The sequence below is a fragment of the Anser anser genome, assembly GCF_964211835.1.
Source record: "Anser anser genome assembly, chromosome: 2".
In the NCBI taxonomy this organism is placed as follows: Eukaryota; Metazoa; Chordata; class Aves; order Anseriformes; family Anatidae; genus Anser; species Anser anser.
Window position 1 is genome coordinate 161,195,648 of NC_139721.1, and position 13,205 is coordinate 161,208,852.

A 13,205-nucleotide genomic window follows, 5' to 3' on the forward strand; every position below is an offset into this window, starting at 1 on the left:
AGTGCTGTTCTCCCCCCATCCCAGCCTCAAGCTGCTGGGTTCCAAAATCCAGGCACATCTTTTTCTTCACTCAAGAGATAGGAAGTAGCTGACAGGGGGCTTTCTCCATAGGCAGCGCATTCAGAATACTGATTTAACGAGTTTATTTTACAGGCCTTCAAATATTCCCTGGCTCCATGCTATCACACAGTGGTATATCTTACTGATGCCAATGCTTCCATATGGGGATTATGATTTTTTAAAATTCATTTTAAACTTCCCTGGAGACTTTATTAAGACTTCCTGTAAGACGACAGGGAGTCTAATACAGAGGGAAAGAAACAGGAACTTCAATTTTCACTAGAACAGGGCTTGATTTTATAAATGAAACACGCTCCTGCTCTCCCCCACCCTGTCCCCATCCCGTTTCCCCCCTCCCCAGCCCATAAAACAGACCCTAGGATCAATGCCCCATGTGTATAGAAATAGAGAGTAATCATTTCATTTCTATGGCTTTCTGTCCGATGAGTGGCTGAGCTGGGAGAGGGACAGAACTGCTGTGTAGGGCACGAGCCCCGTCCTGGCTGGAATGCGCCGTCAGGGGCAAGTGGCTGGGGGCAGCAGATACTTGGACAAGGAAGGGGGGGATGTTCACTGAGGGTCACTTGTGTTGGGCTTTTCTGGTTGTTAATGAAAGGGCTTAACACACATTTCCCCTTTTCATTTTCTGCCTTAGAGGCACGGAAAGCTGGGCCGAGCTGACCCACTGGGTGGGAAGGACAGAACCCAGGGAGATGCTGTCTGTAGCATTGCCACTGGGAAACCTCTCTCCCGGGGAGCACAGACCATCAGCCAACAGCAAACGCTTCATGAGGAGTACCAGGTCCTTCTGAAATCCCTTCTTCCCCAAGCAGGAGCAGTTGTGAGTTGGATAAGCAAGCTTCAGGCTCCGTAGCCTCTGAACTCCAAGGGATAGGAGAGGAAGGAATGGGTGCAAGGCAGCAAGAACACTGCAGGGACAGAGGCAAGTTGACCTCTTTGCTGGAATGGTCTTTTTCAGCCCATGCTGTTTTTTATTAAGAACTGTCTGTGAGGAAATGAGCTGGATGGGGAGGCTGTGAATACAGATTTCCAAAGGAAGATGTGGAACATAGCCTGGAAACAAGCTCCCTTCCAAAAAGGCTTCCCTGGACCATCAGGACCTGGGCCACAACTTGCTTTAGGTATAAGCAACATTCAGGGACCCTGTCGTTTGGGAGCCCTGAGATGTGACCCATCCAAGCCCCCCTCCCCAAGAGCAAATCAGCAGCTTGTGGTGGCTGTGCTGGACTGAGCACCTGAAAACACAGAGAGGGGGATGGCATGGAGAGGGAGGCAGTGCTTTGGTTTCATGGGACTGGGGAGCTGGTGAATGGGGGAGGAGCATGAGACTGAGCCTGGTTTGCTGAGAAAGGGTATGATGGGACCAAGGAAGGAAAATAAAGAGGTTTTGGGCTTTTCTAAAGAGTTATAGTTGTCCTTCATTTATACACTTGAGGGTATCCACTTCAAAATCTTGTTTGAGATCCCAGTTATCTTAACCTGTCTCCTTCCTGAGGTGTGTATAATGGAGAAGGGACACCTGGTGAGACAGAGCTGTGTAGGGTCAGGGTAGAGAGGAACCTCCCACACAGATGAACAGCAATAGAAAAATATCTAAAAATTCAAAGCTAGAGAGGGCAGAGCTGCAGCTTCGTCTTCTAAATCAATGGAGTGCACTAGGCCAGACAGCTGGAAAAGGGCAAAGAAGTCAAGTGATCCAAGGAAGGAGATAGCAGCCTGACATATACATGGAAAAATTTCCAAAAAAAAAAAAAAAAAAAAAGGAAAAACCCAGACATATGGTAATAGTAGAAGCACAGAAGCACGGATGTACACATCCAGCAGAATGACTCTCGCAGACCATAACATAACTAAGCACAGTCCAACTTGGGATGGACATTTGTCAAGTCTGGGCACAAACCCTGTTCTCACTGCACTCAGGAGACACCTACATTGGTAAAGAAGAGAGCCAGCACCCATTCCTTGACCCAGCAGCCACCTGCCCACCAGGGCATACATCCACACAGCTGAAATCTGAAACAGTCCGGCTGCATCCAAATTGCGCAGTTGGAAAGATTCCTGGCTTGTGATAATGCCTGAACAATACCCAGGAATTGTTTTGGAAGATATTAGCTAACCTGGGCCAAAACCATGCTAGAGACGGAGCTGAAAAATATAATAATAGTAATAAAAATGATAATTTAGAAATATAGGTGGTATTAGAACAATGTTTGGCCAGTCTCCTGGTGTTGTTGAGTTATAAGCACAGTAAACGTTAACAGTTCCAGCAACTTATGATGGAAGTTGGACATGATGAGGGGCCCCATATACGTGGAGCTGTCTTCTTTTGTGAGTTCATTAGACATGGAGTTCCTTGACTCTCTGAGAAAAAAAAATAAAGTAAAAATTTTTAAAAAAATTGTGTTTTGTGCAATGCCCTGTAAAACTATGCCATTTCCAGTAAAGCAATGTAACAACAGTTCTAAAGTTTCCTCGGATCTGTCCAGGTTCCCCATCACCTATCAGGGAGCTGGTTGTCCATGCTATGAACATTTGCCACGCATAAATCAGTGGCCCTGCTTTTTACTCCTCCTTTTCCTTTCTTCAGAAAAATGTCCTGGGTTTAATTTTCAAACTTCACTCAGTTGTGTGTTCAAGAGCTGCCCTATACCCAAAGTCCTGTGAGATCCACACAGTGGGTGACTTCTGATGCTCATAAAATTGATTCTCATAGAGCAGTGATAGCATCCTGAGACAATCAACTGTGGCACAGAGTCACCAAATAAAACAGATCCTTGAGATAAAGCAAGGTACTCAGGTTTGTTTAAAAATTCATTCTTTTTTTTGTTTTGTTTTCTAAACAGAAAGAAATACAAACAAATATATATCTTCTCTACAGCAGTGTGTTGCTTTTAGAGAGTAGATAGGAAGCTATTACAATGGAATGATTTCTTCAGGCCTGATTGGAAAGAAATTTATTAGGGGATCCTGAGACTTCATGTCTTCTAGGGGGAAATAGGGACTCATGAATTTCCTTGATTGTTACAGAACAGTCAGGTAGCAGCCTTCTCTATTAGAAAAATTGCTTTTGTAGGACATTTCTGGAGCTGTTCCTGTATTGAAAGGCATTGCTCAAACTTTCAGAATATTATTTGCTTTGTTATAAAGAAGAAAACTGATGAGACTCTTTTTACCTTGTTGTGAAAGACACATGAAAGATGGTGGGGACAATGGAGCTTGAATAAACTGTTGTGTTCCCCCTCTTGCACACAGATTTCAGCTGAGGTTTTGGGCACCAGCCACAGGCACAATCCCCAGGCAGCAAAGACAGATAGCTGTAGGGAATTCAGAGAAGATGTGCAAAGGTGGTCAATATTTTGGCTTACCAGCACTCATGGCATGGTGCAGTGCACTAGATCTGCAGGAAGAGGACACTTGGAAGCTGTTCTGCTGGGATATTTACCATGTCACTGAGACTAACCAGGGCTATTGCCCTGGTGTTGCCAAGACTGTGCATTATTAAGGTTTGGTTTTACACCCAGCATTTGGGAGGCAGTTAAAACAGTGTAGAAGGTGGGCAACATTTCACTCTTCTCATTTCTAGAGATATGAAATGGTGAGGCAGTTTATAAGGAAGCTAAATATGGGCTGCATAGTTCAAAGAAAAAAAAAAAAAGTAAATATGCCAAAAGACAAACAAGGTGGCTAGTGAATGGAAGACTGGATTGGTGACACATCTGAGTTAATACCAACCTATTCAAGGTGGTCTTTATATATATTTCCAGGTAAATCTCATTAAACAGGCTACCTAGTGAAAAAGACATATAATAACACTGGGTTTTCCATAAATATATGTCCTTACATAATTCTGGCACATATGATAGCTAGATGTTAATTAAAGATGAAGCATTAGCTCAAGGACTGAATAGAAGCCAAGGCTGAATATGGTGGAGACATGCTAGAATAAAAGGTAGCTTTTTCTCTCCTTGGCTGGTTCAGACCTGACTTAACAGAAGACGAATATTGTCTGAGACAGCTGACCTGAGCATTTAGCTTGTGCATGAGAGCTCCTGCATTTACCAAAGACAACAGGATAAATCTCAAGTAACTAGACCAAGTTTTCAGAAGGTGAACTTCAGATTTTCCTTGAGAAGTCATTGTCCCCCTGCTCACTGCAAAAGTCTCAAAACTGGGACCTCATTGTCCAATATCAAGCCATTACTGATGCTCTACATTTGCCAGAGTAAGCTTTTTTTTTTTTATTTTGCTTATTTGTTTATTTGTTTGTTTCTGTTTTTTCTTTGATTGTTTCCAGTTAGGACTCTTGCAAGACTGAATGCGATTTGAGGGATGCATTCCTTATGGAAAATCCTCAATGGCTACCAATTAATTGTTCACAGCAAAGGAATAAGTAAAGTATCTGATATGAGCCTTTCAGACCTCAATCCTCCCTTGCAGACTTGAAAAACTCAACCAACTACAAGATCTGGCAAGCATAAAGGACTTGCAACTTATGTAAGCACTGACCTGCTGTTTGGATTTTACCCATAAAATAAACTGTAAATTTGCAATAGGATTTAGGCTTTGTGATTTACACATCTAATAACTTATGCATTGAATGAAAAAGTCAGAGAAAGAAAATGAATGCTTGAAAATTATGCTATGTTTATTTCAGAGTAACATGTTCTTTGCTGGGGGAGATCTGAGGACCTTTTAATTGTACACGCATAATAAAACTACCTAGCCTGTATAATCTGAAAAATACCCCAGTGGAAATGAGACCTCCAAAACAAAGTTCTAGCAAAACAGTCATATCACATCTGATCCAATAATATGGTTTAATTCTTTCAGCAACTTCTTAGCTAGTTTGCCAAATCAGATTGTCCTACTGGCCAAAAAAATCTCAGAAGGCTGCCAAATCTTTTCAGACAAATTCCACAAACTGAATATTTTATCCTGTTATGTACTGGAAAGAGACAAACAGAAAGAAGAGTCCATTTCATTCTACTTCCTTAGCACATAAGCAACAGTTCAATCTGAGGACTTTAAGAGAAGGACTTAAGAGGCGCAGAAAGCTAATAGCTGAGGGACTAAAGAGGATTTAGAGAAAATTAACCCCCTTTTTCGTTTGTTTCTTTTACTTCTCTTCAACTTAAACACAGCTTTCCAAATGCTGTTTCAACAGTCAAAAATTTCTGAATAGCAAAGTAGTGGCTGAATGCAAGTCCTTTGTTGTACAGGAGAGGAAAATACAAAAAATGATGGGCAGAGGTTTAAGGAATGCTGAAATGCAGAAAACATTACTGTGAATATCTGGGAAGATTGATATGTCCTACACTGTGTTTGGAGTCAGTAGAGAAGGTCAAATTAGTCCAGAGATGAGGAGAAGCATCAGAGACGTGGAAATAATGGCCTACAAAGGAAAATGAAACAAAGCTTTTATTGTAGAGAAGGCCAAGTAAAAGCCTGGAAATATTTTTCAAAAGTATTAAAGATCACTAAATAGATCAAAGAAATACTGTGCTTTGCTGGTCCACTGTGGTCAAAATACGTAAAATTGAACTTAGTTATAGATAGAGACCTTTAGGGCAGATAACAGAACAGACTCTGAACAAGAGTAATGAGCAATTGAAACCTCCTTCACTTTAGGATTTTAAAAACATGCTAGATGCAAATCATGGTTGGTTTAGATGGAGTTGATTAATACTGGAGTGAGGGCATGGAACTAGATGACCTCTTGAGTAGAAAGGTGGCCGTTCTGGACACACGAGATGTGTCAGGTTGCCAGTTCAGACTAGAATTCATGAGATTGGTTTAGATAATTAATATATGTATGTATGGAGACATCCATATTTCCTAGGACTTTCTGTTTGCAGAGCTCCTTACTCCATATCTCCATATTTCAAGGCCTTGTTCTTCCAAAATAAACATTAACTTTAATGAAGAAAAAAAAAAAAAAAAAGACTTAAAAATTGACTTGAAATCTACCCAGTCTTCTTCTGTTTGGAGACAAATAACATCTTCTTTATACAGGTGATCCACCCTCCCTAAATTTAAGTGCATGTTGAAAGACCTGAAGCACAGTTAGAAAAAAGCTGTGCAATGGTTAGAGGTTTAGCTCCAATCTTGGGATAAAAACTCTTTTCTGTCACATGCTTCACGCTGGGGCTTAGATAATACATTTTTCCTTGCTGTGCTCTGATCATTTGCTCTATAGAGGGGGAAGAAAGAGTTCTGCCTTGTTTTGTGAGACTATGAGGAACAATGCATCACAACTCAGGGATGCAGACTTGTTGGTAAACAGAGCAGAGAAACCCTCCAAAATCTGGTTAAAGCTGAAGGGGTGGCATCATTGATTCTGGCTGCTGGGGATTTGTTTACACAGTGATTTCAGACATCTTCCAGGCCAGCTTGAGATCTGGGGAAAATTCACAGTGTAGACAAGACCTCATTGTCCTTTCTTTCCTAAAAATAACTCACATTCTCCTGCTTCCCAGAAGTCAATTTGCCTTTATAGCCATAAATATTGTGTTCTTGCTGAATCATTTCCCAATCCTCATCATCACCACCTGTTAAAGGCTGGTTTGGGGTGCCTTGTGTTGCCAAAGTTAAGAAGTGAAAACCCACGAGTCAGAGCTGAACACTCCACTAGCTAGACCTGTAACCAAAAAGGTGTATTCAGAAACATAAATGTATGGGTACAAATACATGTACGTCCTATGTTACTGCACTTTGTACATTTTCTGTGTTTTTGACTCCCCTGACAAAGGTAAAAGTCTTCCCTACCTGGGTCAGCTTTTCCAGGGCGTCCTCTGAGGAGACTGAAGGCATCACCAATTCTTTGAAAGCTCCTGGGCAGGTTCTTTCAGAATCACCGTTCCCTATATGCCCACCCTTCACCTAACCCAGCTGGCATCACTACTCCAGGCCCTCAGCTGTGGTCACTCTTCATCATGGTGTCCCCCTGCAGGTAGGTGCATAATCATATAATCATAAAGCATATCAGGGTTTGGGATGGATTAAGGATCAGCTGGTCCAACTCCCTGCCACAGGCAGGAACATCTTTCACTAAATCAGGTTGCTCAAAGCTCTCTCCAAGCTGACCTTGAACACTTTCAATGACTGGGCATACAGAACTTCTTTCAGCAGCCCGTTGCAGTGTCTCACCACCCTGACCGTAAAAAAATTCTTCCATATATCCAAAATAAATCTACCCTCTTTTAGTTTAAAACTGCTACCCCTTGTCCTGTCACTACCTGCCCTGAAAAAAAGTCTTTCTCCATCTTTCTTTTTAGCCCTCTTTAGACATTAAAAGGCCACAACAGGGTCTTCCCTCAGCCTTCTTTTCTTCAGGCTAAATGAGGACATGAGAAGCTTCAAAGCAGGATTTTGGCATGGTCATATAGGCAGCAAGTGAACTCTAGAAGTTGCTCATGTAGAGTCCTAAAGAGCTGGATTTGTTCTGAGTGACATACTTCATTAAAAAGCTAGCCAAGAAACTAACCCTTACTGTACAGAAACACTTGAAACTTCTAAAAAAAAATAAACAAAGTAATTTCCCTTCCTTCCAAACTGGCAATACCGAAGTTTTGTTTACATCTCTACTACTAAGTTAAAGAGTATCAAGAATCTTCCCTGAGAGCATGAATTCTGTCATCCATACAGTTAATTTCTTTTGTCCTTGGCCAATGCCAATTAGCATCTTTCCAGAAAATGCTTGGCCCTGTTTTGAGGTCTGCACAAGCCAAGGACTGTTCCTAATATGCGGTACATGAGGATATCCTGTTTCAGGTGAGTAGAACTCAGCTGCACGGCTGTAGGCTGCTCTGTGCCAGTGGCCTCAGGACCACCGGACAGACCCTGACCTATTTTAATTATGGATTTATACATACCACTTAAGCTATACCCACGGTTGCGTTCATACCAAGGAATGTGAATGAAGAACATGGAAGTCTCCTGGTGTGGCTCACTGTCCAACTTCCTTTTAGTTTGACAAGTGTAGATATGACCCATGAGAACATTGGAGCACTTCTGAGGGACAGGCCAGATCCAGTATTTATAGGTTTAGTACAATTTAGTGGTTCTCATTCTCCCTCTCTTAATATATATAGAAGGCTTTATTTTATAGCTGTCAAATTTTTACTCCTCCAAATGAATCATTGATATTAGACACACGTACAACACTGTGGTAAGAATTTCACAAATGTCAGAGACATTATAGATGTCAGACACTAAATTTGATGTCTTGGAAGCAGGCAACTACACAGAAAAGAGAAAGAGATTTTGCATAACCTTGAAGTTCAAAGGCAAATACAAAGTGGCAATACTCTAACAGAGTTCAATAGGCACTGAATAAATCTCTCAAGACCATTTAGGGAGACACTGCTTATTAATACAGCACTGAAGGAAGTCACCAACTGAATTGGGAAACCTTAGAAGATACCCTTTGCACGTATGCTTGGTGAAATTGTCTGACTCAAGGATAAAATGCTGACAAAATAAAAGTGATGAAATACAATGTTCACTTGTTAGAGAATTTAACTTCAAGTAGAGATTTACATCAAAATGATTTAAACCAGTGGTCCATCTTCAGTAGTGTCTACTTCTCCTATCTGTATTTTATTCTTCAATCTCTTGTCTTTTCAGAAGTAGAGCTTTTTTCTTTCTTTCTTTCTTTGTTTTTTTTGTTTGTTTTGTTGTTGTTGTCTTTTGTGTGTGTGTGTGTGTGTGTGTGTGTATTCCCCCCACTTTTTCTTTTCAGCATGGTTTTCATAAAAAAGTCATTTGATATTTCTTGTCTGGAAAGACACACACACAGGTTTCTCAGAGCAAGGCACACTATGGAGAGAGGCAAATGGGGAAAAAAGGGAGCAGGAGAGATCAGAAAAGAGGATCAGAAAAGAGTAACTGTGACATGAAGCCCCTCTGAGTCTTCCATTTGATGACACATATCTACCAGCCTCATGGGAATGCCTTGGACGCCTTCTGAGGTGCATCGCAAAAGGCACTAAGTACCTAAGTATAGTCAGATGAAAAGAGACCTTGGTGTCAAGTCTTACTGGTACCCCAGCTCATACTAAAGCACCCACCTAACAGATATTTTAAAGACCATTTCTGATCAGGTATAGATAGGTTCTGGAGACTTAAATACTGAAGTATTTGATTTATAATGCTGGATACTGGTCCTTTTCCAAGAAATGGAAAACATTTTCTGAGTGTGTGTGAGCAAGTCTTTTTGCAAATCACCTTCTTGCAAATAAGGAGCAACCAAACAAACAAGCAAAAAATTAATTCTCTCTGAAATCAGCATAATTCTCACAGAAGAATTCAGAGAAAAACTAGAATCATAAGTGTGGAAAAGTATGTAGAATTTGAGCAGGAAGAAGAAAAATCTACAACTTTGCATGCAAAAGGGAAGAACAAAACCAAGTGAAATCTATGCAACACTTTCCTTTTACATTTCACTGATCTCCAAATATTTTCAGCTCTGGGACTGCCTGAGTATGTATTTTCTCTAGGTTTTTTCCCACTTTTCCCTGTACCTGGTTCTCATGTGAGCTTTCAGCATCCACAACACCCTTATTATACAGGCTTACTTATTATGTAAAGAACCACTTTGTTTTGCTTATTTCAAAACCCATTCCTGTGGGTTTCTTGTCCCCTACTTTTTGTAATGGAAGAGGCAGTGAAAACAGGTCGCTCTGCAGGCTGGTTGGGGTTTTTTAGATGCTTCTCAGTTGTTTCCTTGTCAGACCAAAGAGCCCCCCACTCATCTTAGACTAATCTTTCCACACAAGGAAATAGGAAGCTCCCATTCCTTCTGGAAGCAGCTGTGTCCTTCACGCTCATAATTCTCCCATGTCTGCTGCCACATCCTCTGCCAGAAATTACTAGCAATTCTTTTGCTGCTTTAACAACTGACTGCTGTAGCCATTTCTTTACCCACTGGGACATTACCTGTCCATAATGTTTACCAGTTTAGACACCAGGGAAGTCACTGAGGCCAAAAAAAATCTTTGTCAAGAAAATGCTGCATATCCCTTTGTTGTGAGAATGCCAAGGGTCAACTCCCTGCAGTGCTCTTCAATGAAAGTCAGCAAATGTCTGTATGAAGAATGGTTTGAGGGTTGGCCTACTCATTTACTAAAAGGGATGAACTTCATCAGTATAGGTAAAAATGCATTTCATTAGAGGAAAGAGATGGCAACAACACATTTTACTTACCAACTTCATCCCCCTCCTGCTCCTCCAAGCATGGGAGCAGGAGGGGGATGAAGTTGGTAAGTAAATAATCTAACTACATAAGGAGAAGTGTGCTCTGTGAAGTATGAGGCAAGGCCTCCAAAAGATGAAAATAATGCTTTTTAAGGAGAATGTCAGGTTGTTTGAGGATAATTTTAAATTGTGTCTGGATTTAAGTCAATATGATGGACATCTTTGAAAAGTTGTTGGTAAAGATGAGACTGTGGAAACCAATGGCCAAATATCCCAGAGATTTCAAACAAGCCAGCCCATGTGATGTTATTAACCTCCTTAACTCTTTGCACCAAGAATGCCAGCTGTATAAATGCTTTGTTCTTGGTGAATCTGGCTCTTGGAATCAACTCTCCCCTCTCCAAATTCTCCTAAGGCACTACTCTCATTTTACAGTAGACACTAGATCAAATTAATTGCTCATTTAAAAGGCTTTATTTCCCCCTACTCACTACAAAGAGAGCCCAGGGTCGCTAGACTGAAGGTGAGTGGCTGTACTGTGGACATCTAAAGGCTGTGAGGACTTGTCTCCCCTGAAAATCCTGACCACCTCTTTAGAGAAAATAGGAACTTTCCTGCTCTAGAAAGGGTTCAACAAGGGAATTAATGGACATACAGACTTTCCCATACTCTTTTCTGGCTCTGCTTTGCCGTGAGAAGGAAGCAACCTAGAAGAACCCAGAATCTGTGAGTACTTCATAAACTTTAAATGCCACAAAAAGAATCACAATATTTTCGGGGGGGATGACTTTTAATTTAGGTCTTTGAAGAATGTTATAGACCAGATTCTTCTGGAAGAAAAACAAAACAAAACAAAACACAACAAACAAACAAACAACAACAACAACAAACAACGAACCAAACAAAACAAAAACCACAAGTATTGCCTTTTCATTTCAGTGAAACACCAGGCTTTTATATCCAACCTTTACACAGTAAGTAGCCCAGCTGTGTTCTTTAATGTCACCATTCTCCTGCAACCTTAAAAAAATGAAGGTAGCCACTAATATCATCAATCTCTGGGCATAGATGTATTTCTACAATCTTCAACCTTCATTCCACGAACAACAGCCTTTCACAAGCCAGAAAAAAATAAGAATAAAAAAAAATAAAAAACACCTTTTACATGAAAGTCTAGCCATCCATCATAAGATCAGCTTGATAAAAATGGTGAAGTCTGAAGTTCTCTCCCCCTCTCTGGTTTCTCTCAATGGCTTCCAGATTGCATCCATTCCATTTATAAAATGAAAGATGTGCTCCCCCCTCCCCTAATTACCAGGGACACAAATTTAGTTTGGGATGAAAACCTCTTGTGTGTGCTTCTCAAGTCCTCCCCAAAAGTTCTGGCACTGGGATTTGGCCAACAATTTTGTTGATGATGCATGAGCTGGAACCGAATTGAGAGGATTTTTCCATTAACGGCTTTGGCTCCGCAGAACCAACAGGAGTAAAATATTAGTTTTGCTTGCTAAAGAATCCACTATGACTCAAAGTCACAATGAAACAGATCTTTGGGGAAAGGGGTTCATGTTCTTAGAGAATCACTTTCCTAACTATAACCATACCAGTCCACAAAGCTGTGTACAAAAGTCTTATGTATCTTATTACAGACAGCCAAGAGTCCAAAGGTTCAAACCTCCGAAAGGCCTTGAAAGACTTGGAGCAAGCAACTGAGTATTCTGTCAACAAGATTCCTTTTATTTTTTATTTTTTTAAATCTACATAAAATGTTGACCTTCACTGAAATACAGATTAAAAAAATTAGAAACTGTTTGGGTTGGGACAGTGCTGGAGCTTTGTTTTACTCTATTAAGAGTGAAGGGGCAAAAGGCTTTATCTCTGTTTAAAAATATATTTTTTTAAATACATTTTGAGTGCATGTTAGCTGGTGTGTTTACAGGTATATCCCAGAGAGGACCTGAATGAGGCTAGGGGTTCAGGTATCTGCAGAAGATTCAGAAAGGGGGAATATTTTAGTTACTATCTGCTACCTTATACAAAATGGTTGCTATATTCAGTGATGCTTAATACAGAGGCTACTGCCACCTTCTCATTCATTGTTCAGTGTATTTCTGCCTGGGTTTAAAAGTAATTAAAAGGTTAGACTAAGACCAATGAAAATACAATGAAATACATATGAAAATATGTATTAAGGAGGACATTCATATTGCATGGGTCCCCTGTACTTTCACAGCCAGGGGAGTGAAAAGAGTTATTTCAGGGATCGCAGCAATGTTGTACAGAAAGGTTGGGAGAGGAGCTGCAGGTGGGCTTCATGAGACCTACTGAAATATCAGGCTGCTTATTCTCTCATTTGCATAGACAACAAAGTGCTGATGTTGAGCACTGTAGGACATGGAGATCTGCAGTTGGGAATGTGGTGATGTATGAGATCCTTTCCAGACCTGCTCTCCTAGAGGCTAACCTAGACATAGTAGCTTGTCCCTTGCTCTTCCTTCAATGCTCGTGAAAGCTCAAGCCATCACAGACCCATTGCATAGTTAGGAAAAGGTGGACCAGATGTTTCTACATAATTAATCTCTTTCCAGATCCTTTGTGGCAAGCTTGGCTGATCCACAATTTCTTCTCCCACAGGTGTCATTGGCAATGGTGTCATCCTACACTCAAAACCTGTGTGGTGATCACTGCATCTCTGGTTGCATCCTGTTCGCTGGCAAGTGAGTCTTGCTATTCCAGAGGGATCAGAGCTCAGCAAAACTCACAATGGTGTTGAGCAGTTTAGTGCTTCTAAGTACAATAGTAGGGTGTATTACCATAAAGGCACATTTTGATATTAGTAATTGCAGTGCCAAATGTCTGACAAGAAATTATGAGATATCACTTTAATATGTGACTTCAGTGACAGAGAAATGTCCCCTTCATTGTAATCA

At 40.8% G+C, this 13,205-nt stretch overlaps 1 long non-coding RNA gene across 1 annotated transcript; it reads right to left on the reverse strand.

Moving 5' to 3' along the window:
* Positions 1–529: 529 nt before the first annotated feature.
* On the reverse strand, positions 530–6,934 carry LOC310894522. Its single transcript, XR_014579980.1, has 3 exons — positions 6,847–6,934; positions 3,255–3,395; positions 530–2,442 (listed from the first exon to the last, which is right to left on the reverse strand). It is a non-coding gene; the product is annotated as an uncharacterized lncRNA (long non-coding RNA).
* Positions 6,935–13,205: the final 6,271 nt, after the last annotated feature.